The sequence below is a fragment of the Rhinopithecus roxellana genome, chromosome 2 (genome assembly GCF_007565055.1).
Source record: "Rhinopithecus roxellana isolate Shanxi Qingling chromosome 2, ASM756505v1, whole genome shotgun sequence".
In the NCBI taxonomy this organism is placed as follows: domain Eukaryota; kingdom Metazoa; phylum Chordata; class Mammalia; order Primates; family Cercopithecidae; genus Rhinopithecus; species Rhinopithecus roxellana.
The window spans coordinates 80,770,677-80,798,452 of NC_044550.1; the positions used below are offsets into that span (position 1 = coordinate 80,770,677).

Consider the following 27,776-nt stretch of genomic DNA (forward strand, 5'->3'; position numbering starts at 1 on the left):
GTGTCCACCCAGGCCTGGATTGAGGCAGAGGGAGGAGAAGAGGGTTAGGGAGCTGATGGGTGAAGTCACTGACTAACCAGGCAGGAGGGAAGGAGTTGACAGCAGGGTGGGCTGATATAGGAAAAACAGATATCTCCATGGTGGAGAACAGGTATGGCAGCAGAAAGGGGATGAGAGAAATAGGAGGAAAGGTGTTGCTAAGAAAGTGGTATTTGGGGATCTGAGAAGTTGGACCTGGTGCAGTTCCAGGTGGTTGATCTGGTATCTGGGGTGCAGGGAGTGGAATGCTTCCACACAGCCAGGAGACAGGATAAGGAGATAAAGAGATGAAGGTGAAGGCAAACTGTCAATTTCCCTGTCTCATAGTCCTTGGCTGTGCTCCCGTGTTAGCTGTGATTTCAAAATAGGTCACTTCCTTTCCTTACTTTACTCTGTCTCCTCTCTATCGCCTGCTTGGCACCTTGTGTCTTTTCAAGGTCATGTTAAGAGTTCACTTTCCCAATCAGGAGAAGCACAGGAACATAAATCAATGTAATTAATGCATGTTTCTTTCTTTCTCAAAGACTTGCCTAAATGAAAGATAACAATTTATTTGAGTTACTCAAATTAAAAGTTGACTTTTAAAAACACAGTACTTGTACTTTTTAACCTTCAAAGAACTTTACAAATATTAAGGTCATTAATCTTTTTAACACTCCTAGAGTCTTTGAGTTGAACACACATGTTCAAAAGATTAAAACAGAGGGTGAGGAATTGTTTGGCTACCAGATGCAGTTTTTAGCTGTCATATCTGGCCTTTGAGATAGTATTGCTGTGGCCATGTCTGAAAGCCAGGAAATAATTATTTCTATTCCTCTTTCTGTCAATGGGGAGCTATTATTACCCCCTTCAATGTGAACTCATTTAGGACTACAAAAATAAAAATTGTTAATAATGGCTAATTATCAGATTAGAATTTCAAAAGGGAAAGATAATAGATAGTAGTTTCCTCTGAAACTCACAAGCCAACTAAAGCCATTCCAAGCTTCCTGAGGCCCCTTCTCTCCTCTGTTTCTTATTTCCTTTCATCCCTCTCTCTTCTTCTCTTTGGATTTCTCTCTTCTTATTTATTTCTCTGTATGCAGGGGATTTTTACTCCCCTCAAGGTCTCTTCATTGGAGCCACTCTTCTTATATACCTGGCTCTTTCTTCTTCGCCTTCTGATTTTCTACCTTTTCTCTTCCCTGCTTTCCCTTTTCTTACTTTACCATTTCCTTTTTTGTTTTTTGTTTTTCTTTTTTTTTTTTTTTTACATTTCTGAACCAGTTGGGAACAAGATTTTTTTCTAATTTCACCCACCCTTCCCTCCCTCCCTCCCTTCCTCTCTCTCTCTCTCTCTCTCTCTCTCTCTCTCTCTCTTTCTCTTTCTCCTTTTCAGGGTCTCACTCTGTTGCCCAGGTTGGAGAGCAGTGGAATGATCATGGCTCACTGCAGCCTCAACCATCCAGGCTCAAGCAATCCTTCAACGTCTAGCTCCTGAGTAGCTGGAACTACAGGTGTGCTCCACCACAGCTGGCTAGTTTTGCTTGTTTATTTACTTATTTATTGAGACAAGGTATCACTGTGTTGCCCAGACTGGTCTCCAACTCCTGGACTTAAGTGACTCTCCGCCTTCACCTCCCAGAGTGCTAGGGTTACAGGTGTGAGTTACCGTGTCCAGCCTATCATTTCCTTCTACAACATCTACACCTCCTTGTCCTGTCCTCTGATTGCACGGAGGCAATGAATTCCTTACCCAGCCCTGGGATCAACCCCTCTATGCTCACTTTTACTTTTTATTACTATAGCAACAACAAGGGCTATTATTATTAATTAAAATTTATTGAGCACATACCATGTGTCAGGCAAGTAGACTACTTTCTATTTAGAAAATGCCATCACAAAGGGGACAACACATGCAAAAGACAATGATCTGAATCTGCAAGTGGGAAAAAAACTAAAATGGATGTTCAGTTGTTGCTTGAAATAAAATTCCTTGCCATTAGCATTTGCTCAATATTGGTAAAGGGAAGCATCAGGTCCCTTTGTAAGAGAGAGAGGAAAAAAACAGAGACATCGATCGAATCCATGCTGTGAAACTATGCAGTACGTATTGACTCAAACAGTGGAAAAAGCCTGAGATGAATTTGCTTTGTGTTGTAGCCAATCACTCAGGTGGCTGAGTCACAAACAAGATTTAATCTCTGATTGTTGCACAAAAATGTCTACAAAGAAGCTCCTGTAGAAGACATTTTTCCTCAACTATTCAAGGTTGCAGAGGTAGTTCTCTCTGTGATTTGTGAGTGTTGTAGGAGTGTGAAGAGTATAAATTAGAGAATAATATAAGCAAGTTTGCTGTGTGTTTAGCAGGAACTGCATCCTAAGAAAGAATCAAGATCCTGCAACTGAGAAGAGAATTGGGATCCAAAAGGTTTCATTTAAACAGGTTAAGTGTTTGCAAATCCCAATTATAATAGGTGCTATTTGCTATTAAATGTTAATGATCAGCTGGCACGGTGGCTCACACCTGTAATCCCAGCATTTTGGGAGACCGAGGCAGGCGGATTGCCTGAGATTAGGAGTTTAAGACCAGTCTGGCCAATATGGTGAAACCCTGTATCTACTAAAAACACAAAAAAATTAGTCAGGTGTGGTGGCGTGCACTTATAATCTCAGCTACTCAGGAGGCTGAGGCAGGGGAATTATTTGAACCAGGGAGATGGAGGTTGCAGTGAGTCAAGATGGTGCCACTGTGCTCCAGCCTGGGTGACAGAGCGAGACTCCGTCTCAAAAACAAAACAAAACAAAACTTAATGATCAAATAGCTGAGAGATAAAGAATTGCCTCCATTCTTTGCTGAGGTAGGAAGAAACTGGAGGTAGCTGCTGGAATGAGTTTGCAGATGGGGAGCAAAGTGGCTCTTTTCAGGAACAATGGTGTATCCTTACATGTGCCAATTAAAATGAAAACATGAATCCTGGTCTTCCCTGGTTAAGGGGAACACTACAGGTGGGGAGGAAGAACCTCCTCTCTTTATTTTTCTGTAAATCATCCTGCCTTTCTTTGAACCCCCGTGCCTTCAAAAAGGGAGGACTTTGAGCCCCTGTGCCTTCAGAAAGGGAGGAAGCTTCAGTCTTTAAAAGAGCTCTGCTATCTCCCTGGAATTTATGTCATGACTATGACATAAAAATTTACCCAGTGCTAAAAATTCAGGACATGGCATCTGGTTATTGAGTCACTTACCCACACAGGTTAGCAGTAAGACACTCATTCTGTATTTTAGCACAGCCCTGGAGGTCTGGTGGCTTTGTGACACCATGGTGTGGTCTCAATTTCTGAGCTGCACACAGAGCCACTTCTCCTCCTGGGATCTTGCCACTTCCTTGTTTGCACTGCACAGAAAGCACACAGCAGCTACTTACCTTCTCATTTCCTGCAGGTTTGGAGAATCCTTGTGGTGGGGCTTTTAGCTCTCTCCTTGCTTTTTTTTTTTTTTTTTTTTTTTTTTTTTTTTTTTTTTTTTGAGACGGAGTCTCGCTCTGTCGCCCGGGCTCCTGCCTCAGCCTCCGAGTAGCTGGGACTACAGGCGCCCGCCACCTCGCCCGGCTAGTTTTTTTTTTTTTTTTGTATTTTTTAGTAGAGACGGGGTTTCACCGTGTTAGCCAGGATGGTCTCGATCTCCTGACCTCGCGATCCGCCGTCTCAGCCTCCCAAAGTGCTGGGATTACAGGCTTGAGCCACTGCGCCCGGCCAGCTCTCTCCTTGCTTCTAACAAATATTTTGTTGACACCACATTCTCTTCCTTCTCTGGAACAGGTGTATTCAGGATTCCCAGGCCCAGGAAACTTAGTTCTGCTTTGTTTGTTTGTTTGTTTTTGTTTTTGTTTCCTGTTAGGTTACTATTCAGAGGCAAGAGGCAAGATGCAAGAAATGCCTGATTGAGTACCCGCTTGATTTAGGAGGAGAGATGAAAAGAAACAGGTTGAAATGTTAAAATGTTACAGAGTTGACTGGGCATGGTGGTTCACACCTGTAATCTGAGCACTTTAGTGGGCTGAGGAGGGTGCGTCATTTGAAAGTCTGGAGTTTAAGACCAGCTGGCCAACATGGTGAAACCCCGTCTGTACTTAAAATATAAAAACTTAGCTGGGCGTGGTAGTGGGCGCCTGTAATCCCAGCTACTTGGGAGGCTGAGGCAGGAGAATCACTTGAACCCAGAAGGCGGAGGTTGCAGTGAGCCGAGATCTCACCATTGCATGCCAGCCTGGGCAACAAGAGTGAAACTTGGTCTCAAAAAAAATGTTATTGAGTCACAGTTGTGTCAGAGTTCTCAAAATTCAAAAGCCAGCTTTCTAATGTTGTAGCCTCTGTCCAGGACAGATATATACCATGCAGATGAGAGAGGACCCAGTGTAGTTCTTAAAAATTTCAGTGCATGAGACCAAACCAGGCAACCACCACTTCTCACCATTTCACTCACTAGCCAATTTCTTGGTTTTGTTGCTCTTGTGACTTCTTGTTAGTGATACAGGCATTTGCACATACACACCATTTTAATAATTCCTGGCACAAAGAGATGCTTAAGCAATATTACTTGATGTTTGATATGGTTTGGCTGTGTCCCCACCCAAATCTCATCTTGAATTATAGTTCTTGTAATCCCCATGTGTCATGGGAGGGACTCAGTGGGAGGTAATTGAATCATGGGGGCAGTTCTACCTGTGTTGTTCTTGTGATGGTGAATGAGTTATCACGAGAGTTGATGGTTTTATAAGCATCTGGCATTACCCCTGCTGACTCTCATTCTCTCTTCTGCTGCCCTGTGAAGAGGTGCCTTCTTCCATGACTGTAAATTTCCTGAGGCCTCCTAAATCACATGGAATTGTGAGTCAATTAAACCTCTTTTTAAATACATTACTCAGTCTTGGATATTTCTTCATAGCAGCATGAGAACAGACTAATACAGTAGATTGGTACCAGGAGTGGGGTGCTGGTATAAGGATACCCCAAAATGTGGAAGCAACCTTTGGAACTGGGTAACAGGCAGAGGTTGGAACAGTTTGGAGGACTCAGAAGAAGACAGGGAAATGTCACAAAGTTTGGAAATTTCTAGAGATTGGAGTGCTCAGAAGACAGGAAGATATGGGAAAGTTTGGAACTTCCTAGAGACTTGTTGAATGGCTTTGACTAAAATGCTGATACTTACATGAACAATGAAGTCCAGGCTGAGGTAGTCTCAGATGGAGATGAGGAACTCATTGGGAACTGGAGCGAAGGTGACTCTTGTTATGCTTTAGCAAAGAGACTTGCAGCATTGTGCCTCTGTTCGAGATCTGTGTATCTTTGAACTTGAGAGAGATGATTTAGAATATCTGGCAGAAAAAATTTCTAAGTGGCAAAGCATTCAAGAGGAAGCAGAACATAAAAATTTGAAAAATTTGCAGCCTGACAGTGGATAGAAAAGAAAAATCCATTTTCTGGAGAGAAATTCAAGCTGGCAGAAATTTGCATAAGTAATGAGGAGCCAAATGTTAATCACCAAGACAATGGGGAAAATGTCTCCAGGGCATGTCAGATACTTTCACAGCAGCCCCTCCTATCACAGGCCCAGAGACCCGGAAGAGAAAAATGGTTTCATGATCTGGACCCAGGGCTCCCCTTCTCCGTGCAGCCTCAGGACATGGTACCCTGCATCCCAGCCACTCCAGCTCCAGCTGTGGCTAAAAGGGGCCAAGGTACAGTTTGGGTTATTGCTTCAGAGAGTGCAAGCCATAAGTCTTGGCAACTTCCACGTGGTGTTGAGCCTGTGGGTGCACAGAAGTCAAGAATTGGGGTTTAGGAACCTCTGTCTAGATTTCAGAGGATATGTGGAAATGCCTGATTGTCCAGGCAGAAGTTTGTTGCAGGGGCAGAGGCCTCATTGAGAACCTGTGGCAGGGCAGTGTGAAAGGGAAATATGTGGAGGGTGCCCCCACACAGCGTTCCCACTGGGGCACTGCCTAGTGGAGCTGTAAGAAGTGGGCCACTGTCCTCCAGACCCCAGAATGGTAGATCCACACTGACAGCTTGCACTATGCACCTCGAAAAATCGCAGAAACTCAATGCCATCCTGTGAAAGAAGCCAGGTTGGTGGGTGTTCCCTGCAAAGCCACAGGTGTGGAGCTTCCCAAGGCCATGGGAGCCCACCTCTTGCAACAGCATGACCTGGATGTGAGACATGGAGTCAAAATAGATCATTTTGTAACTTCAATATTTAATGACTGCCTTGCTGGATTTCAGACTTGCATGGGCCTGTAGCCCCTTTGTTTTAACCAAATTTTCCTCATTTGGAACAGGTGTATTCACCCAATGCTTATAACTGTATCTAGGAAGTAACTAACTTGCTTTTGATTTTACAGGCTCATAGGTGGAAGAAACTTGTCTTGTCTCAGATGAGCCTTTGGACCTGGACTTTTGGGTTAATGCTAGAATGAGTTAAGTCTTTGGGGGACAATTGGAAGGGCATGATTGTGTTTTGAAATGTGAGGACATGAAATTTGGGAAGGACCAGGAGTGTAATGATGTGGTTTGGCTTTGTCCCCACCCAAATTTCATCTTGAATTGTAGTTCCCATAATCCCTACGTGTCGTGGGAGGGACTAGGTGGGAGGTAATTGAATCATTGGGGCGGTCTCCCCCATGGTGCTCTTGTGACGGTGAGTGAGTTCTCATGATATCTGATGGTTTTATGTGTCTGGCATTTCCCTTGCTGACTCTCATTCTCTCTTGCCACCCTGTGAAGAGATGCCTTCTGCCATGATTGTAAGTTTCCTGAGGCCTCCCCAGTCATGCAGAACTGTGAGTTAATTAAACCTCTTTTCTTTATAAATTACCTAGACTCAGGTATTTCTTCATAGCAGTGTGAGAATGAACTAATACAATGTTAATTGTTAATACTTTCTGTTTCTGACTTTGAATTTAAAATCTTTAAATGCTATTTTATTATTATTGTTTTGCCACTGGATTCCCATTCCACTTGAATAGAATAACCGATAGTAGAGAATCAAAGTTAAAAAGTATGTTGAATATTGAATAGAAAATTTAATTTTGGAAATATTCATGTCTACAGTGAAATAAGAAGTGGAAGACAATAAAACATGAAACAAATGCAGTCCCTGTCCTTGGCGGGACTGAAGGAGTTTCTGAAAGAAAACTTTTAGTAGTGCCATTAAGCACAGAACTACAGCTTATAAAAGTCCATGGACATCAAAAGTATGCAAAGCTTGGTGGAATTTTTGTGTGCACTGTTTCTCCTAGAGAGAGCAGAAACTATGGAATAGAGTCATAAGGCAGAAAATTAGAGCAAGAGTGATTATGTCAGGCAGCTTGTTGTGGCAGAGAATTAAAGCCAGATGCTCTTTCTACCACGGTTTGTTTGGCTCCCAAGTCTGTGGCTTCTACTTCTGCTTTCTCTCTCTTGCTTCTCCTGCATCTATTCAGGATACATAATGCAGTCAAGAGGAACAAGGCAGAAATGAAAATTTTTGAATCCTGTGTAGGTATAAACTCTATTCAAAACATATTATATTTTAAATACCATTCAGTTGTAAATAATCGTAAGAGCCCACCTACAATGAAACAATAGATGACTTGAAAGCATCGCAGAAGCCAGCTCTGAGCTGCAAGGAGAATAGTTGTATAAAATGATTCATTAGCAAAAATAAATCCCTGCAGGACACTAGATACAATCCAACACAGGGGAAAATGTGGTTTGGAGCCTGATATTTTATAAATTCTTCAGGTTATCAATATTGAAAACAAATGATACAATCAAAAGGTATTCTTTCAGATTGCTATGTGCAGTCTCTTCCAGAGGGCCTGCAAGAGATACTCAACTTCTGCTCTCAGAGGGAAAGCTGTCTTGTGTGGGTGACCAAGAAAGGTTATTTGGTGGTATTATATTTTAGGACTTCTACCAGAGTGATTCACTTATAACTGGATGGCATAATTATTATAGAGTTTCGGTGATCATTATGCTGTGTTAACTACAGAATATTGTAATTGCTGTTAGAATGACCATGAAATGAACCATACAATTTCAAAACATACTTAGCCATTTTCAGAAGAGGTGCAAATGAGAGTTATTATGCTTTGAAGATTCCAGGGAGACTGATTAATAGAACTAACAGTGTGGAGAACAGATTAATGGCTGCATTTCTCCATGCTATGTGACCACTAGTGAACTTTCCTTTCTGACATTACCTAATATCAGCATTCCATTGGAGTTCACACATGGCCAGGTGTTTTAGAAAAGATATTGAAGGTGATTTATTGATATCTCACCCCCAGATATAGTGGGAAGAGGCTTTCTTCTTTGGAGATCTGAATTTCTGAAGTGAGGTCCCTAGAAGGCTCACCATTCTATTACAGTGGCTCTTTTGCTGCATGCTTCCCAGATCCCTCCATCCTCCTGCACTTCTGCTTCTGAAACTTTCCTCTGATAGGATTGCCATATCAGAACAGAAGCTGGCATGGTATAGCATGTGTACCAGAGAGAGCACCAGAGTGGTTTATCTTCGGCATGTAGGCTGGTTATCATCTTGTAATCTTCCCATGGGCTGCAGAAACCTCAACTTGACAGAGACTTGGCCACAGACCTTCTTCCTTTAGATGCTTGGAGGATCCTCAAGAGAAGAATCAGATTCCCAGCCTCACACTTATGAATTTCAAGATGGTGCTTGGTAACACCTTTTCTATGTGGTGGCCAGAACTTTGAAAAGTTTGATAAATCTTTATATACATTCAGTCCCTCTGCATTTGGAAAGAGGAAGAGGCTTGGGTAGCAGCAGAAAAATGAATGGCCATCCACCATTGCCATGTTTATGTTGTATTTATTTTCACTTTCACACTTTTTCCTCTGGGGAGAAATACGAGTGACTTATTACCTAATTCATTCCTGGAAGAGAGTTCTAGTCCTGGAAACTTGTTTCATACTATAAAAATAACAAAACTGATCATTCAAAATAATGGAATTCATACCACATAAGTTACTTTGCAATATTCTTTTAGAATTTATTTTTTCCACATGTCGTTTTCCTCCTTTCTCCTAGCTCTGGGTGTCATAAAGTATGGCTGGTAGAGGTAAGAGAATCTTCACAGGCATTCTTTATTTCACCAGGGACTTTAGAATTGAGTTTAAAATTAGCACCTACTAAAAAATGTTATTGGGTAGTTATGGTGAAAGAGTATCTTTGAAGGACTTTGAGTGGTAAGTGCCTTGATACTGGCATTTTCTGAGTGTCAGGGTTGCCCACTGACTCATATGAGAAATTGATGTGGGCAGTAGTTGTATCACTGAGTTGTCTTTTTGGTTGTATTTTTGTAACCAGGGAGTTCTTATTTCCTCCAGTTAAGATAGTCAGAACTGATGGGTTGGGTAATTGGGAGGTGGGTGTGGTTGGACAAAAGGTGTGAAACAGAAATTATGTTATTATAAATGTCACCAGTTACCAGTATTTTGATGTATTAAATCTTATAAAAAGAAAATTAGTAAAACTGAGTATTTTTAATTTTAGAAAATTAATCATAATCATAGTGTATGAGGATTGGAAGGACTTTAGAGTTCATATAATTGAATTATTAGAGACTTGAATAGTTTCTATAGTACTCTGATCAAATTGTTCAGTTTATGGTTTTTGTTTGTTTGTGTGTTTTGAGATGGAGTCTCACTCTGTTGCCCAGGCTGGAATGCAGCTGTGCGATCTCAGCTCACTGCAACCTCCGCCTCCCAGGTTCAAGTGATTCTTCTGCCTCAGCCTCCTGAGTAGCTGGTGTTACAGGTGTGTGCCACCACGACTAGCTTTTTTTTTTTTTTTTTTTTTTACTTTTTAATAGGACAGGGTTTCACCATGTTGGCCAGGCTAGTCTTGAATTCCTGACCTCAAGTGATTCACTTGCTTCAGCCTCCCAGAATTTTGGGATTACGGGCATGAGCCACCGTGCTCAGCCATCCAGTCTATGTTTGAATATCTTTAGTTATGGGAAATTTATCTCTGCATAGTCATTTAATTCTGAGTATTAAATTTTTTTAATTGTAATAGTCAAAAGTTGGTTCTCTAGCATATATGTATTCTAGCTCCATATCTTCAGTCCTTGCAGAGCAAATATAACTACAGTCCTACTATTAATTCCAGATTGCTCTATGCATCTCAGACTTTTTACTTTCACACAGAATGTCTCCAGATTTATATGACAGGGTTATACGGTTCTTTGTGATTCTGGTGTATTTCTCATTTTGCCCAGATGTGGGTGTGATTTGTCCATGCAGAACAAAATGGCACCTCCAGTGCCTACATGCTAGATCTTAAATTTTCTGATTACAATCTAAGATCAGGAAGGACTTTGGATGAGGAACCATTGATGGGATTTTTTGCAGAGTAGTGCCATTGAGAGACTTTTATTTTAAATAATCTTTTTGGACTTATGGGGATGGAGTTAAAAGGGATATTTTGGAGGCCAAAAACAAGTCAAAAGCTGTTTCAGTAGGAGGACTTGGATCAGAGCAGGAGCAATGGGCATGGAGAAAAGAGATTGGATTTTAGAAATAGTAGAGGACTGAATGTGGCTGGTGGAGGAGAAAGAGGAATCAGAATGACACCAAAGTTTCTAGCTTAGATATTGGGCTGTGAAAGATGGTGCCACGAACTAAGAAAGAAAATCCTGAAGACAGAGTCAGTTTTAAGACACAGATAAAATCTTTCAAAATGTGATTTCATTTAGCCTGTATTCCTCCATCTGCTCTACAAGAATATAATAGGAAAGCTTATGTCAGGATCGATTATTCATAGATATACTATGTGGCCATGTTCCTCTGATCCACTAATCTAGTGATCCTTTTGGAAAAAGAAAATGAATTTTATTTGACATGACTAAGTATTGGCTGGGCTTTGCATCCCTCTTTTGTATTTCTTTGATCAATATTAATCAACTTAATAAGCACTTGCAGTTGGCAAGGCTTTACATGCTCATTGTCTAGTGAAATAGGGTGAATTATAGTATGAAGATTTTACAAATGTGTTTCTTTTGTTCTGGTTTGTATTTTATCTGGTATGAATTCATTTATTATTATTATTTTTAATTTTTTTAAGTTGACACATAATAATTGTAGATATTTATGGAGTACATAGTGATGTTGCCATACATATAATGCATAGTGATCAGGTCAGGGTAGTTAGCCTATCCATCATCTCAAACATTTATCATTTCTTTGTTTTGAGAACATTCAATATCCTTCCAGCTATTTGAAACTGTATGTTATTGTTAACTCTAGTCATCATACTGTGGTATATAATACTAGAACTTATTTCTCCTATTGAGTTGTAACATTGCATCCTTTAACAATTCTCTCCCAATGTCATTTTTCCCCCAACCCTTCACAACCTCAAGTATTTTCTGTTTTATGTTTTACTTCTATGAGATTAACTTTTTGTTAGCTTCCACATATGAGTGGGAGCATTGGATATTTAACTTTCTGCTCCTGGTTTATTTCCTGTAACAGGATGTCCTCCGGTTTCATCCACATTGGCATGAATGACAGGATTTCATTGTTTTTTCGTGGGTTTTTCTTTTTTTTTTGAGACAGAGTCTCACTCTGTGGCCCAGGCTGGAGTGCAGGGGCACAATCTTGGCTCACTGTAACCCCCACCTCCCAGGTTCAAGCAATTCTCCTGCCTCAGCCTCCAGAATAGCTGGGATTATAGGTGCACACCACAAAAACCAGACAATTTTTGTATTTTTAGTGGAGATGGGGTTTTGCCATGTTGGCCAGGCTGGTCTTGAACTCCTGACCTCAGGTGATCCACCCACCTCGGCGTCCCAAAGTGCTGGGATTCCAGGTGTCAGCCACTGCACCCAGCCTAGGATTTCATTGTATTTTTTTTTTTTTTTATGGCTGAATAGTATTCCATTGTGTATCTATACTACATTTCTTCATTCTTCTCTTGATGGACACTTAGACTGATGCCATATCTTGGCTATTATAAATAGTGCTCCAATAAACTTGAGGTTATAGATGTCTTTTCAATGTAGTAATCTCTTTTCCTTTGGGTAAATACCTGGTAGTGGGATTACTGGATCATATGTAGTTCTATTTGTAGTTTTTTAAGGAACTTCCTTACTGTTCTCTACAGCGGTTGTACTAGTTTACATTCCCACCAAGTGTATAAGGGTTCCCTTTTCTCTGCATCCTCACCAGCATTTGCTATTTTTTGTCTTTTTGATGATAGCCATTCTAACAGGGGCAAGATGATACTTCATTGTGGTTTTGATTTGCATTTCTTTGATGATTAGTAATGATGAGCATTTGTATTTGTTGTTCATTTGTATGCCTTCTTTTGAGAAAGGTCTGTTCAGATCATTTACTCATTTTATTTTATTTTATTTTATTTTATTTTATTTTATTTTATTTTTTTTTTTTTTTTGAGACGGAGTCTCGCTCTGTCACCCAGGCTGGAGTGCAGTGGCCGGATCTCAGCTCACTGCAAGCTCCGCCTCCCGGGTTTACGCCATTCTCCTGCCTCAGCCTCCCGAGTAGCTGGGACTACAGGCGCCCACCACCTCGCCCGGCTAGTTTTTTTGTATTTTTTTAGTAGAGACGGGGTTTCACCATATTAGCCAGGATGGTCTCGATCTCCTGACCTCGTGATCCGCCCGTCTCGGCCTCCCAAAGTGCTGGGATTACAGGCTTGAGCCACCGCGCCCGGCCCATTTACTCATTTTAAAAATCAAATTGTTTATATGTTGATAAGATGCTTGAATTCCTTGTATATTCTGCATATAAATCCCCTGTCAGAGGAATGGTTTGCAAATATTTTCTACCATTCTGCAGGTTGTCTTTTCACTGTGTTGTTTTCTTTGCTCTGCAGAAGTGTTTTAGTTTGATATAATGTTATTTATTTTTGCTTTTATTGACTGCTTTTGAAGTCTTATTCGTAAAATGTTTTCCAAGACCAATGTCCTGAAGTGTTTTCCTTATGTTTTCTTCTAGTTCCATATCTTAGTTTTAGGTTTTTAATCCATTATAATTAGATTTTTATACAGAGTGAGAAGTGAGAGTCTAGTTCCATTCTTCTGCATATAGACATTCAGTTTTTACAGCACCATTTATTGAAAAGATTTACAGCACCATTTATTGAAAGTCCTTTCCTCAGTAGATGTTCTTGGTGCCTTTGTCAAAAATCGGTTGGCTATAAATATGTGAATTAATTTATAGGTTCTCTATTCTGTTCCACTGGCCTGTGTGTCTGTTTTTATGCCGGTATCATGCTGTTTGGGTTACCACAGCATAGTGGTATATTTTGAAGTCTAGTAGTGTGAGGTCTTCAGCTTTGTTCTCTTTGTTTAGGATTACTTTGGCTATTCAAGGCCTTTTGTGGTTCCATACAAATTTTAGGATTTTTTTCCCCTATTTTTGTGAAGAATGTCCTTGGTATTTTGATGGGGATTGCACTGAACATTGCTTTTGGTAGTATGGTAATTTTAGCAATATTGATTCTTCTAATCCATGAGCACGAGGTATTTTCTCACTTGTTTGTATCCTCTTCAATTTCTTTCATAAGCGTTTTGTAGTTTTCATTGTAGAGGTCTTTTGCTTCCTTTGGGGGTGTGCCCACCAGGTACTGCCTGGAGGGCTGCTTCTCAGCCTGGGACATGGGCACAGGGATGGTTGGCTGACTTGAGGGCTTTCTCACCAGGGGTGGCCTGCAGACTGTGTCTCAGTCCTGGCATGTGGGTGCAGAGCTCTTCAGCCAAGGAGCATGTCTGTCAGGGGCCGCACACAGATCTGTTTCTCAGGCTCTGATTATGGATACAAAACTACTGGGCAGGCCTGGGGCTTGTCTGTAGTGGGTGGGGCTCTGTGAAGCTGTTTCTCAAGACCTGGGTGTGCTCATAGCTGCTCATTCGACCCAGAAGCATGTTGGCTGCTTGGAGATATGAGGGCTTCTCCTGCTTGGGGAAGGGCATGCAGCAGTTTGGCTGGCTCGAAGGTGAGTTCACCCTGGGCAGGACTGCTAGACTGTTCCGCTGGTACGAAGTGAGGACAGTGGGAGTTGCCTTCCCTGCTGTGCAACACCAAAGTCACGGCTAATCCTGGGCCCAGAATTTGCACTGCTGGGGTTGTGGCATTCAGTCACCAATGTGAGCTTAGTGGAATGAAGATGGAGTCCCAGTGCAGTGGCTACTGACCCCAGAGCAAGACATACTCCAAAGTCGTCTCTAGTCCTGAGATAGTGCCATGCTGCAGCAGCTTGACTCACAGGGCATGGATGGGGAATAGGGAGTGCACACTTCGTACTCCTAATCCAGCGCAATGCAGCTGTGAGAATTCTGGGCATCTCTCCAAACTGGGCTCTGGGCTTGCAAGGACTGTGAAATTCTCTTATAAGGACTGTAAGTGTTTGTGGTCATGATGGGGGCTGGTGGGGTTCTTCTCCTTACCTTTCCCCTGCAACAGGAAGTCCCTCCTGATTCTAAGTGGATGTGATCTGGGTGGGGAAGATGGGACTGCAGAGGCTGAGTGGCTGCATGCTGTCCTCCTGGACTTTCAATCACCACAGGTGCATCTCCACTCCCTCTCTTCACTCCAGTGTTCTTCCTTTGACACACCATCCAAATCTTATTTGTTTATTTGTTGCCTTGCTTCTTTCTTGTGGGGAGGATGAGCACCAGGTGTCTCTAACCAGCCATCTTTCTAATGTCCCCCAAAAGGGTGTTTCTGAGGGAAAAAAAGATTTACAGCAAACTAGTAGCTTTGAGTTTCTAAATCTTTGGTCAACAACAGCTGAGCTAAAGTCTTTATTAGCAAAATTTAAAAGTCTGAATTTTAAATTGAATTGTTAGGAGGTAAGAAATTGTTCATCTGAAATCCAATTTCTATTGTAATTCGGGGGCACTTTGTTTAGAGTAATGACTCTGTGTGTAGGAGCATTGTGATAAATTGTAAGGAAATGACACAGTAAACTCTATTCTACCAGTATGATAAAATATTCTCTACCCTGGTTTTTGTAGACAGCCTGTACATAGTATTTATATTCCTTTCCAAGTCACTTATTTACCTGTGATGCTGTTTTCTACTTTTGCTGACAGTTCAATTAGTCGGTTAGAAAACGTATGGGGTAAAGGAGCTTTCGCAAAAGGTGACTTAAATTAATAGTAAGCTTGATGCCATTTTCTCTGGTTTGACTGGTTGAGCATTACATGGGTTCCAAACTTAGTGTCTACCAGTGCGTGGCAGGTTACATCCACATGTAGAACAAAGCCTGGGCGAGACAACTGCATCAATACAGGGAGCATGCCCTTTCTGAAAAAACAAAAACGAGAAAAAACGCTGCTGTTTTGTTGTCCTGAGGAGTTGTGGGCCATTATTCGTGAATCTTCTGATATTTCAAGAGAAGTAAAAATATTTTATATGAAGTCTACTGTTTACAAAATATTGTCAATTAATAGACATTAAACAAATGCCGTGTAGGCCAAACAAAACTCGCCCTCGGACCAGAAATACTCTACGGGTTTAATAGCATCAACAGTGGAACATCTCTCAGTATGACCAGTTGTGGAGTATATACTTTTACCCTTTTAAGCACTTATTTTAAGGGCTTAGTGGGGGTCAGGTAGAATATGGTTATTGCTCAACTCAGTTTACTACTGCTACCTAAAACCATGGTTGATATTTAAGTGACTTGCACTGTTACATTGCATTACCAAGTATTCATTCTGATTGATTGGTGCTGTGTGGTCAAAGTGGTTAAAGTTTTTGAATATTATTTCTGCCCCAAATTAATAAACAACATTTCTTACTAGCATGATTTAGATGCAGGTTTACCTGTACATTGGGAGTGTTTTCAAAGTGTATTTATTCCAAGTATTGTAGAATTTCTCAGTTTCTTCTAAGGCTACCTTAGAGATGTAGATTATAATATTTTCAATAATAATTTGCCAGACTGTATTCTCACTCATTCAATTTTGGGATATTTTTTGATGACTCCTCCTCAGAAGCCTCTTTTAATGACTAGTCTTACTGACATTTGGCGAAAAAGCAGTTTTCCTTCATCTGTATTCTTCAGAGAATCATAGACTACTAGCTGTCCTTCCATTTAGGTCTTGCTTTTGGCAAATTGATTGATTAAGTGTCTTCAACTTAATATGAATATAATTAGTTCAATTGCCAATTACGTTGACTTTTAAAAAAGTGTTCTGAATATGTGATCATATTACATACTATTTGTAACATGCTTTTTTTTCACCCCCAATACTTTTATTTTGAATAATAACTTACAGGATCTCAATATTGAGGCCAGAAGAGATTACATTGAGATTATAGGCTCTGCCTGTAATCCCAGGGCTTTGGGAGCCAAGGTGGGAGGATTGCTTGCAGCCAGAAGTTTGAGACAAAGCTGGGCAACATAGCAAGACCCCATCTCTACAAGAAATTTAAAAATTAGCTGAGTGTGGTGGTGCATGTCTGTACTCCTAGCTACTTGGGAGCCTGAGGGGGAGGATCGCTTGAACCGAGGAGCTCAAGGTTACAGTGAGCTATGATCATACCACTGCACTCCAGCCTGGGTGACAGAATGAGACTTCATTTCTAAAGTAAAAAAGTATATATATAGAAGAAAATTACTTGAAAACTTTTAGAGTAGAAATTATCTTTATAGTATCTAATCTATCCAGTCAAATGAGCTGGCAGTGGAAGGAATATTGAACTTAGAGTCAGAAGACATGGCCTTTCTCTTTTGCCAGTCAATGTGACATTAGATTTTCATTATTATCATTATTATTAAGATTTAAAAAAACCTTCTGGGCTAGAAATGTAACTTTGTTCGTGGCAGAATTTTATACTTATTTTTATTTCATATGTGCATTTCCAACTAAGAAAGAAAAAAACTACAGCTCTCTGGAGCCTGTAGTGTTCGAAACTTATTAGCTCTGTTGCCTCTGGCTACAGAAATCAAAAAGGAGTTTTTCAAGTTGCATTCAGAAAAGCAGTCTGTTTTGCTGACCTGCAGTGTTGCTAGTAATTGTAAGCCAGGTGTTAACTCTTGGAAAATGAAAATACTCATTATTTAAAAATAGTATGGTGTGGAGGGCCAACTGTAAGACCTGGAACTGTTTACTGTTTACATACATGTTTACATACATACATTTACGTACATGTTTACATACATTGTTTATCAGTCAAAACTGATAAACAAATGAAACTTTCAGCCTCCATCCTTCAGCCTCTCAAATATATTTCTGAAAAGGGCATTGTTCCAGGGTTCTCTGTGAACAACTCCCACCCCGGAAGTTGGAAAGTCTTGACTATTTCAATCTCCTTCCCTTGAATCATATTGCCTGGGCAGCACGCCCTTACTGTTGCTGCTTTGTTAACTGTTAGATACTGAAAGGACGTAAGGAATCAGAAATGAAGCCTCCAACCAACAATGTGACAAGGCTAATCTATCAATATATCTTTGATTTGGTTTTAAGAGGTTGCAGTGGAAGTGATAGGAGGTATGAAATTTCTGATTCCAACCTGAGTCTGATTCTAGTCTGTGACTTGGGGATATTTATAAACCTGAGAGGGAGGAAAACTGAGGGGGAAAGGAAGAAGGAGAAAAGGATAGAGGAAGGGAAAGAAAGAGGAAGAGAGATGAGAAACAGGGAGAGAAGGAGAGTGCCTGATCCTGATCCATAGTATAATAGCCTCCCTAGCCTGATTACAGCCCTGCTTTTACACTTAACCACTGCTCTTTTGGGTACATTGGGCTATTGAGGAACAATACCCTAAATTTTCTTGAAAGTTCTTTCCAGCTGAGAGCATCTGCTAGGCACTGGCTTAATTCTTTCAAAGTCTCATGGCCACACCCTTGATTTTTATCTTTACCTTGAGGCCAAGTCTTAATGTGAAAAACTTTTTCTGGCATGAGACAGCAAAGATGAAAAACAACTGTAGTTTCTGTTCTAACAAATTCTAGTATCTCTTAATTCCCCAAATTCTCCTTGTAAACTCTGTGTGTGTGTGTGTGTTTGTCAACATTTGTTTCTTTCTTGTAGTACTTTATATGCAACTAGTAAGAGTCAGCTGATATTTTCAACATTCTGCCTGGAGATCAAGTCCAAAAATTCATAAGGTACATTTTGTATCTTCAAGTTATCTCAAGTGACCAGTTCTAACAGATGTTTCATGCCGATATAGCATGGGTGATCATTTTTTCTCTTTGTTCTAACAGTTGACTCATCATTTTTCCAGGCTTTTTTAGTAATATCATTGCCACTTTTCCAGCTTCTGTTTGCTACCTACCTCATCCAAAGCTAATTCCACATATAACTGGTTTATGCTACTGTAGCACATTCCTTATAGGTACTAATTACCTATTGCCATAATAATGCTGCATAATAAACAACACAAAATGCCTTGTGAAACAATAAAAATTTATTTAGTGCATGAGTCTGTGGGCCAGCAACTTGGTTCTTCTGGTCTCACATTCATGTAGATCGGTTGCATATCAGCTGATCTAGTATAACTCATCTGGGATGACTGAGATAACCTGGTTCTGTTCTGTTTTACCTTGTCTCATTCTTCAGTAGGTTAGCCCAGGTGTGTCTCACAGCAAAGTCAGAGGATTAAGAGACTGTTAGAGCGAAAGATTTTTTCAAGCCTCTGTATGCATCCACTCTAGTCCTGTTGGTCAAAGCATATAATATGGCCAAACTCAGAATCAAAGAGCAAATAAGTACACCCCTCTATAGTGAGAGGAAATGCAAAGTCACATGGCAAAGGGCATAGATACAGGAAGAAGTTGAGAGTTGGGCCATTACTGCCATCAGCCTGCCAAATTATCTCACCAGTATTCAATATGGGACAGTACCTCACCCATATTCTTTGGACCTCGTTATTTCAGCATGCTCCAAGGAGTCAGTGACTTCCAACTGGCAATAGCTGTATCCTCTTCCCAAGGGTTTCCTTCTACTGAATAAAGGACCAGTCTGCCCATGCAAACTCCAGGCTGGAGGTTCTAGGGAATTAGCCCTGTCCCCACTTGACATATTCAATTCAATCCTGAAACAATAAATGATAGGAGTTGGTTTATGAAAATGCCAGCTTTCTTACCCCTCTAGTTGGATAATTTGTAGGCGTATATTTTATACAATTTTCGAGAGCTCTAAGGTATTAGGCACTAGTAGTGCACAATGGTAGCTGGCTTGATAATACAATTTTATCCTTGGCCAGTTTCACTTATGTACTCTCTGACTGCTTAATCCTCTAAAAACAAATTGCTTACACTTGAAATCTTTTCTTTTTTTTTTGGTTTCTTTTTTGAGATGGAGTTTTGCTCTTGTGGCCCAGGCTGGAGTGCAATGGCGCCATCTCGGCTCATCTCAACCTCCGCCTCCCCGGTTCAAGTAATTCTTCTGCCTCAGCCTCCCAGGTAGCTGGGATTAAAGGTGTGTGCCACCATGCCCGGCTAATTTCGTATTTTTAGTACAGACGGTCATGTTGGTCAGGCTGGTCTTGAACTCCCGACCTCAGGTGATCTCACCCGCCTTGGCCTCCCAAAGTGCTGGGATTACAGGCGTAAGTCACCATACCTGGCCATTGAAACATTTTCTTATGGTTTGCTGGGAACCTAAATTAATAGACTATATAATTTAACTCTCATTTTTCTTCTGATTCTGAGTTCACATTGCATATTTACACTATACACAAAAACCAGTAGGTGTCCCCTTCCTAATTTTTAGGAGTTTTAATACTAAGGTCTTTTCGGTGCTTATACTCTTTAGGTTCAATAGTAAGAGTCCGTCTTTTTCTGTTTTCTGTAGCTTGTAACAGAATACCTGAAACTGGGTAATTTATAAAGGAGAGAAATTTATTTCTTATAGTTATGAAGGCTGAGAAACCCAAGGTCCAGGGGCCACATCTGGTGAGGGCCTTCTTGCTGGTGGGGACTCTGCAGAGTCCTGAGGTGGTGCAGGGCATCACATGGTGAGGTGGCTGAGTGTGGTAGCTTAAGTCTCTCTTTCTCTTCTTATAAAGCCACCAGTCTCAATCCCATGAAAACCCACTAATCCATTAATAGATTCAAACGTTCATGAGGGTGGAGCCTTTACGACCCAATCATTTCTTAAAGGCCCTGTTTCTCAATACTGCCACATTGGAGATTAAGTTTCAACATGAGTTTTGGAGGGGACAACCATTCAAAGCACAGCAGAGTCCTTTAATTGTTATAAGCTTTCCTAATTATTAGCTTTAATATGATCTAAGTATCAATTTTACTTTGGTTTTCCAGCTTAGAGAAGAGGACAGCATACAGAAAAATATATCTTCTGCAAAGAAAAGCACAGTCATGTAGAGAACCTTTCCATCCCCAATCTGGACCCAGGTAATGGGTCTTCGCTTAGAGGAATATTTCTTCCACTGATATCATCTTTCTTTTTGTGTTCCATTTTGTTGTTGTTGTTGTTTGAATAAAACTCATTTGGACTTTTCCTTTCTTCCACTGATAAAGAACATTATTGACTTTTAATTATAATTTTTAAAAACCCACTTTTTTGTGTGTTTTAGAAAAAGGGTCTTGCTCCATTGCCTAGTCTGGAGTGCAGTGGCACAGCCATGGCTCACTGCAGCCTAGAATTCCTGGGCTCAAGCGATCTTCCCACCTCAGCCCTCTGAGTAGCTGGGACTACAGGCACATCCCATCACACCCAGCTAATTATTTAGTTAAGAGATGGGGTCTTGCTTTGTTGCCTGGGCTTGTTTTGAACTCCCGGGCTCAAGCAATCCTCCCACCTCAGCCTCCTAAAGTGCTGGGATTACAGACATGAGCCACTGTGCCTGGCCACAAAACATATTTTAAAATCTGTCTACATCTGCATAGATTTCCAGTTGATATTGTAGTTCATTAACCCTTTCTTCTGCTATATCCAAACTGCTATTAAATCCATATATCAAATTCTTAGTTTTTGTTACTTTATTTTGCAGTTCTCAAATTTCTATATGATTATTAAGAGTCTGTTCCTTTGCTGAAACTCCCCATCTTACCCTCTATTTCCTAAACATTTTAACCACTGATTTTAATTATCTGTTGCTAATGATAATATCTGCATCATCTGTGAGTCTTTTCCCATTTTCGATTTTTTTGTGTTTTTCTTATTTGTTGTGTTATTGCTGTATTTTGTATACCTGGTAGATTTTTGTTGAATGCCAGATACTAAATATAAAAATACCAGGGATGATCTGGATTGTCTTACAGCTTTCCTGAGAGAGTTTGCCCTGTCCTCTGGTTGGAAGCTATCGTGGAGGCAAATCACCTTAATCAAGTAAACGAGAAGACCAAATGCTGGGTTTCAGTCTTCATAAGGTAGGTTTCCTGGAGTGCTATAGCACCTAAAGGTCTCGAATGAGAGTATGAAGTGTTCTCTGGTGCCCCTCTCCCTTAGTGAGTCATTGGCCTCCAGTTTTGTCTTCTCAGCACTAAAAGAGTTTAAAAACTCTGATTTGATTTTCAGTGGCTGTATGCTTGGCCTCCTAGCCTCTCACTCTAATCAGATTACTTCAGAAAATGCCTTTATAGGAAAACGACCTTAGTATTGCGCTTACTTTTTTGCACTTCTCTTCTCTCCAGGTTTGTACTCATAAATCCTGGCTGCCTTCACAGAATCAAACTATAATTTTTTGTCCACCTCGATTTGTGAATTATCAAGAGCTCTCTTAGATTATCTGCCTTTTAGCAGTGACTGAGGATTCTTAATATTCCAGCCCATATTTAGAATTGGCAAATGCCATGAAAGGTAAGTGACGTTCAGAATTTGTCTCACCTTTCTACATTTCTCTTCTCTCTGGGATATTGACACCTCAGATTCTTATTGCTTTGGAAGCTCTCCCATGCCTTCAAACAAATGATTTTTTTTCTTTTTTAAATGTACTTTGCTTTTCTTATTGTTAATTGGATAAATAGCCCCCTCTTGCATACCTCTTACACATACATGTAGTTTCTTCTACTTACTCTTAGGTCAATTTTATTAAATCTGGAGGGAGATAGTAGATTATGAGAACCTAGGCAAGGAGGGTATAATGGACAGATGCCTTGCTTGACCAGCCTCTATTTCTCCTTCTTCCTAATACCATTTATTATTATTATTTGGAAAGCCACTTTCAGTCCATGTGTTTTTCAGTGGGATAAACCCAGTTTCTGGGGTCTAAGAATGGGAGGTGGGTGGGTAGGTGTGGCAGGCATGCTACTCAGGCTGGCCCATGACTATGTTCCATCTCTCCTATCAGAGGGCTTAAGTCCAGGAAAGATATGGGACCCTAGTCAGCCCAAAGAGTATCAGTACTGGACTTCTACGAAAGTTAGGGGGAAAGAGATATTGTTTCCCCTGAGATTGCTCAGCTGGTAGATTTAAGGCCAGAGCCACTAATGGCCTTTTTTGCCTTTGTATGTGTAGGACCTGTGAGAGAAAGCAGGGGAAGCAGAACCCTTTGATGGAGACAACAGAGTCAGGACAATATTGTTTAAATCTCCTACATCCAAATGTGCCTGAAGCTATAGTTACTACTGAAATCAAAAAAAATTATAAATAAATCATTTTTTCCTCCCCAAGCCACTTATAGCTAAAACAGGCCTGACTATGTGGAGAGTACCAGTGGGTGTGAGGGAGGGAAGACAGATGAAGTGACATGTCAAGAGAACTCGTTGATTTGATTGGCTGGGTATGCAGCATGTGGGAGAAAGAGGAGACAAAGATAAATGTGAAGGAATTTAAATGGTTTGTGATGCTTTTAAACCAAGGAAAGATATGATTGATGGAGAAACAACTTTTCCTTTTACATATCCAATCCACATAAAAAATATTTAAATCATAAACCATAAGGATGGTAAACTAGAAATGTGTGGCTGCTTCTCAGCAGCAAAGTTTTTTCTTTAATTATTGATGGTTTAAAATTTTTGAAAAGTTGTATCTCTAAGGGTACACAAGTAACTTGTTGAATTTGCAAAGTGCGTTGTAGATTTCAAATTACTTTGAAGTCTGTCGTTTGACCCTCACAAGAATCATGTCATAGGTGGGAGAGTTAACATCATCCCCTATTTACCAATGAGTGTACTGAGGTACAGAGAGGTTAAGATAATTAACTAAGGAAACCGAGCAAATACCTTGGAGGGATGGTATGAGAACCCAAATTTGCTAGTCCAGTGCTTTGCCATATATCATTCAGTTCTCCAGTTCCGTGTAGTTATAGTTACTTATAATCAATGATAAAATTATAGCCAGTGACCAAGTTACCCGGTAACATTCCAAAACTGGCATCACATTTTCTTTTAAGCATTATAAAATATATTTAATCAAGTCAGAACTATTCTAAAGGAATAGTAATAACTAGAACGATCTTGGATGACTGGCTTAGCCAGAGTCCCCACGTAGATCTGAGTGGTCACTGTGGGTCATGGCCACTTTCTTGTATCTCAAATATCCTCTGGAATTCTGGAAGGGGGGAGGGTAAAAATAGGAGAGGATTCTGGCTCAAAGGGGGAGGGTTCTGTAAATTGGAAGTATCACTTTAGATGGTGAAACATTTTCTTGCTAGTTATGTAATTCTGATATGCTTTTAACTTCCAGTTCCTAGGAAACAAGTTGTTTCAGCTCTCATTGGAGGAAGTATAAGGTGATCTCAGGGAAGGGGAGAAGGGCTGGTTGCTTGCCAAATCTATGATCAAGTTGGCTCCACAGTCAGTTGAGTAAATAGGAGTTATTATATATATGAGAAGTTTTGGCCAGGAAAAAGGCGTAAATAGATTAAATAAATTGACAAGGAACAACATATTGGGCCATTAGGCAGAACTCATCATGTGGTCTGCATAACATAAACGTCAACATAAATGCAAGTCATCTTCCCAAATAGCTACACACTTAATTTTCAAGTGCTAACAAAATGGGACTCGATTTCAAGTAATACTAAATAATTTTTTGCCATTTCCAAATTTTAATTTCTTTGAGGGAATGCAGGAAATGTTGAGACTAATGCAAAGACTTTCTGAACACAGGATAAGGCTTTACTTTGTATAATTACCTGGTTTGCTATTCTGTTGCTATGTGAAATGTTGTTTACATCATGTGGTTTCAGAGCCAAAATTGTATATTGAATTTCATCCAAATCATTTAGTTAAGTCTAATTTTACAAAGGAGACTAATCATCTGGCTTTATTTCAATGTATTGATTCTGGATTCATGAGCTTGTATCAAAATGTGATTACATATTCTCTAATTTCTGTACAAGCTGCCTACCCTAAGCTTACCCCTGCTAAGAAATCCTTGGTGTATTGATTCTTCATTTCGTCTTAAACTAGTACTTAGGTAAAAATATGATTAGGGCCCTTTTTCTTCACTTGAGAAAAGAGGAGATAATAAATGCATGTGATCAATCAATATTATTCCATATAAAAACAAAAAGCCAATTCTAGAAAGGGCAAACCAATGTTGAATTTGGACAAGACTTTGTGGAACTTAGGATGATTGAGATCTATCTAGTGTCTCAGGTGTCCTCTGCAATTCTGGCAGAGGAAGAAGGTGGACATGGGAAGAGGACTCTGGCTCAAGGTGGAGGGGGCTTCTACAAATTGGCAAATGTCACTCTACGTAGTTTTGAAAACAGAAAACGGCCTTGCTGTATAACATTCTGTGGTTTGATGTTCTGTTGCTTTATGAAATGCTTTTTAGAATATGTATTAGATACCTATATACCATTATATATTATATGATAGTAAGAGGGGCAGAAAAAGAATTGCTTTCTTATCACCAACCCTCTTACAAAATATTTCCTTTCTTACTTCACCTGAAATTGGGTGCTTAAGGGAGGGGATGGGAAGATGAGGCAGCTGGGAAAGGTCAGGCTGGGGGATAAGAAGAGTAGGAAGAAGACAGATGGTGTTTTTCGGAATAGATGGCCTCTGATCAGAAGTAGAGGCATCATATTGACCTTGCCAAAAAGATGGGAGCTCAAGCTCTCTCCTGCTGTGGTTTTAAAAATAAAATGTTCTCATCGTATACAAATTAGAACATGTCCTAAAAATATGTTGGGTACCCTGGTGCTGTATTTATAATGCTCAGTAGTTAGCAACCTATGTGACACTTTATACCTTACTTGAAGGTCCCACTTAAATGCTAATAGAAGCTGACTGTGATTTTCCTGCAATTTTGTGTATTTCTTATTTTAATGCAATATTTCATATGTATGTTTTACTTCAAACAGCAGGTAGGATGGTTGTCTCCAGAGGGTAGGGTGTGGGGGAAGGAGGGAACGAGGAGCTGCTGATCAAAGGGTACAAAGTTTCAGATAAAGAGGAAGAATTGATTTTTGAGATCTATTGCGCAGCAGGGTGACTATAGCCAATAATAATGTATTTATGTCTCAAAATAATTAAGAACAAATTTGAAATATCTCACCATAAAAAAAAGGGTAATCAAGGGGATGAATATGTTAATTAGTTTGGTTTAATCATTTCACATTGTATTTATGTAGCAAAACCTCACATTGTATCCCATAAATGTATAATTACAATTTGTCAATCAAAAATAATATTAATAATTTAAAATTTTATTTCTTTGTCTTGAAATTCCTTTTAAGTAGGAATTGTACAGTATGTCATAGCTAATATTATTCTTTGTTAGTCTTAAAAATAAGTCTACAGTTTCTCTGTTAAGTATGATGTTTGTTATAAAGTTTTGGTAGCTAGCCTTTAACAATTTCTTTTTTCGTAATTAGGCTTTTCATTTTTGTCCACTTTTTCTTGGGCCAATTCTGGTAATTTATATTGACAATTTATTTTATATATATATATATAAAATCATGTAACATATGTTATATATGACAACTTAGAACTTCATATGAAACCAATTATGTAATTTGTTTCAAATTCATAGTGTTCTTTTATGGATGAGGATATTTTGATTCTCACACACCCAAATACTGCTGTATATCCTAGTTGCCTGTTTCTTTTAGGACACCTCTGTTAGTGGTGCACAGAACATTCACTCTTTTGTGTTAGAGAATTATGCACTTATTAATACTTTTTTGTTGTTGTTGGTTTTTTTTTCTTATTTCAATAGCTTTTGGGGTACAAGTGGTTTTTGGTTACATGGATGAAATACATAATGGTGAATTCTGAAATTTTAGTGCACTTCTCACCCAAGTTATGTACATTGTACCCAATATGTAGTTTTTAATCTTCACCCCTCTTCCATCCTCCCCCTTCTGAGTCTCTAAAGTCCATTATATCACTCTATTTGCTTTTGTGTATTTATAGCTTTGCTTCCACTTATGAGTGAGAACATACAGTGTTTGGTTTTTCATTCCTGAGTTACTTCACCTAGAGTAATGGCCTCCAGCTCCATCCAAGTTGCTGCAGAAGACATTATTTCATTCCTTTTATGGCTGAGTAGTATTCCATGGTGTGTATATACCACATTTTCTTTATCCACTCATTGGTTGATGGACACTTAGATTGGTTCTATATCTTTGCAATTGTGAATTGGGTTGCAATAAACATATGTATTCATGTGTCTTTTTCATATCACGATTTCTTTTCCTTTGGGTAGATACCCAGTAGTGGGATTTCTGAATCAAATGATAGATCTACTTTTAGTTCTTTAAGGAATCTCCGTACTGTTTTCCATAGATGTTGTACTAATTTACATTCCCACCAGCAGTGTATAAACATTCCACTTTCACCAGATCCAGGTCAACATATATTGTTTTCTGACTTTTTAATTACGGGCATTCTTGCAAGGAGTAAGGTGGTATCTTTTCCTTTGGGTAGATGCCCAGTAGTAGAACTGCTGGATTGAATGATAGATCTACTTTTAATTGTTTAAGAAATCTCCATACTGTTTTCCACAGAGGTTGTAATTCTTCTTTTCTGATTTGGATGCCCTTTATTTCTTTCTCTGGCCTGATGGCTCTGGCCCGGATTTCCAGTCCTATGTTGAATAGAAGGGCTGAAAGTGGGCATCCTGGGCTTGTTTCAGTTCTCAGGGGAAACACTTTCAACTTTTCCCCATTTAGTATGATGCTGCCTGTGGGTTTGCCATATATGGCTTTTATTAACTTGAGGTAAGTCCCTTCTATGCCTAGTTTGTTGAGAGTTTTTAATCATAAGGTGAAGCTAAATTTTATTGAATGCTTTGTCTGCATCTATTGAGATAATCATATGGTTTTGTTTTTAATTCTGATTATGTAGTATATCACATTTATTGATTTGCATATGTTAGACCATCCCTGCATCCCTGGGGTGAAGCCCACTTGATCGTGGTGTATTATCTTTTTGATGTGCTGCTGTATTTGGTTAGCAAATACTTTGTTGAGGATTTTTGCATCTATGTTCACTGGGGATATTGGTCTGTAATATTCTTTTTTTGTTATGTGCTTTCCTGGTTTGGGGATTAGGGTGATACTGGCTCATTCTCTTATTTCTGTGTGATTGGTATGTTTCACCATTTGTACAAATTTGCGATTTTAATGTGAAATATCATTTTTTTTAGCTATTTGATATTTTTTCTCTCTTAATAAATTGAATGAATATACACACACTTATTTTGATGCTGTGTGCATCTGAAGTACATCATGTACTTTGTAACTCTAGCTTTATATTGCAGACTCCCTTACTCTATTGTCTGGACTTACTTCTGCCCACCACCTTGCTTACTCTGTAGGCTTGAGGGGTGAATGCCAGGGATGAGGTAAAATTT

At 39.7% G+C, this 27,776-nt stretch overlaps 1 long non-coding RNA gene across 1 annotated transcript in view; it reads left to right on the plus strand.

The window, feature by feature from the left end:
• Window positions 1–13,965: 13,965 nt before the first annotated feature.
• Window positions 13,966–27,776, plus strand: part of LOC115895263 — a 34,429-nt gene continuing 20,618 nt past the window's right edge. The window contains exons 1-4 of the long non-coding RNA XR_004055473.1: window positions 13,966–14,041; window positions 20,324–20,416; window positions 21,287–21,394; window positions 21,659–21,824. This is a non-coding gene — a long non-coding RNA (uncharacterized LOC115895263). The remainder of the gene's footprint in view (window positions 14,042–20,323; window positions 20,417–21,286; window positions 21,395–21,658; window positions 21,825–27,776) is intronic.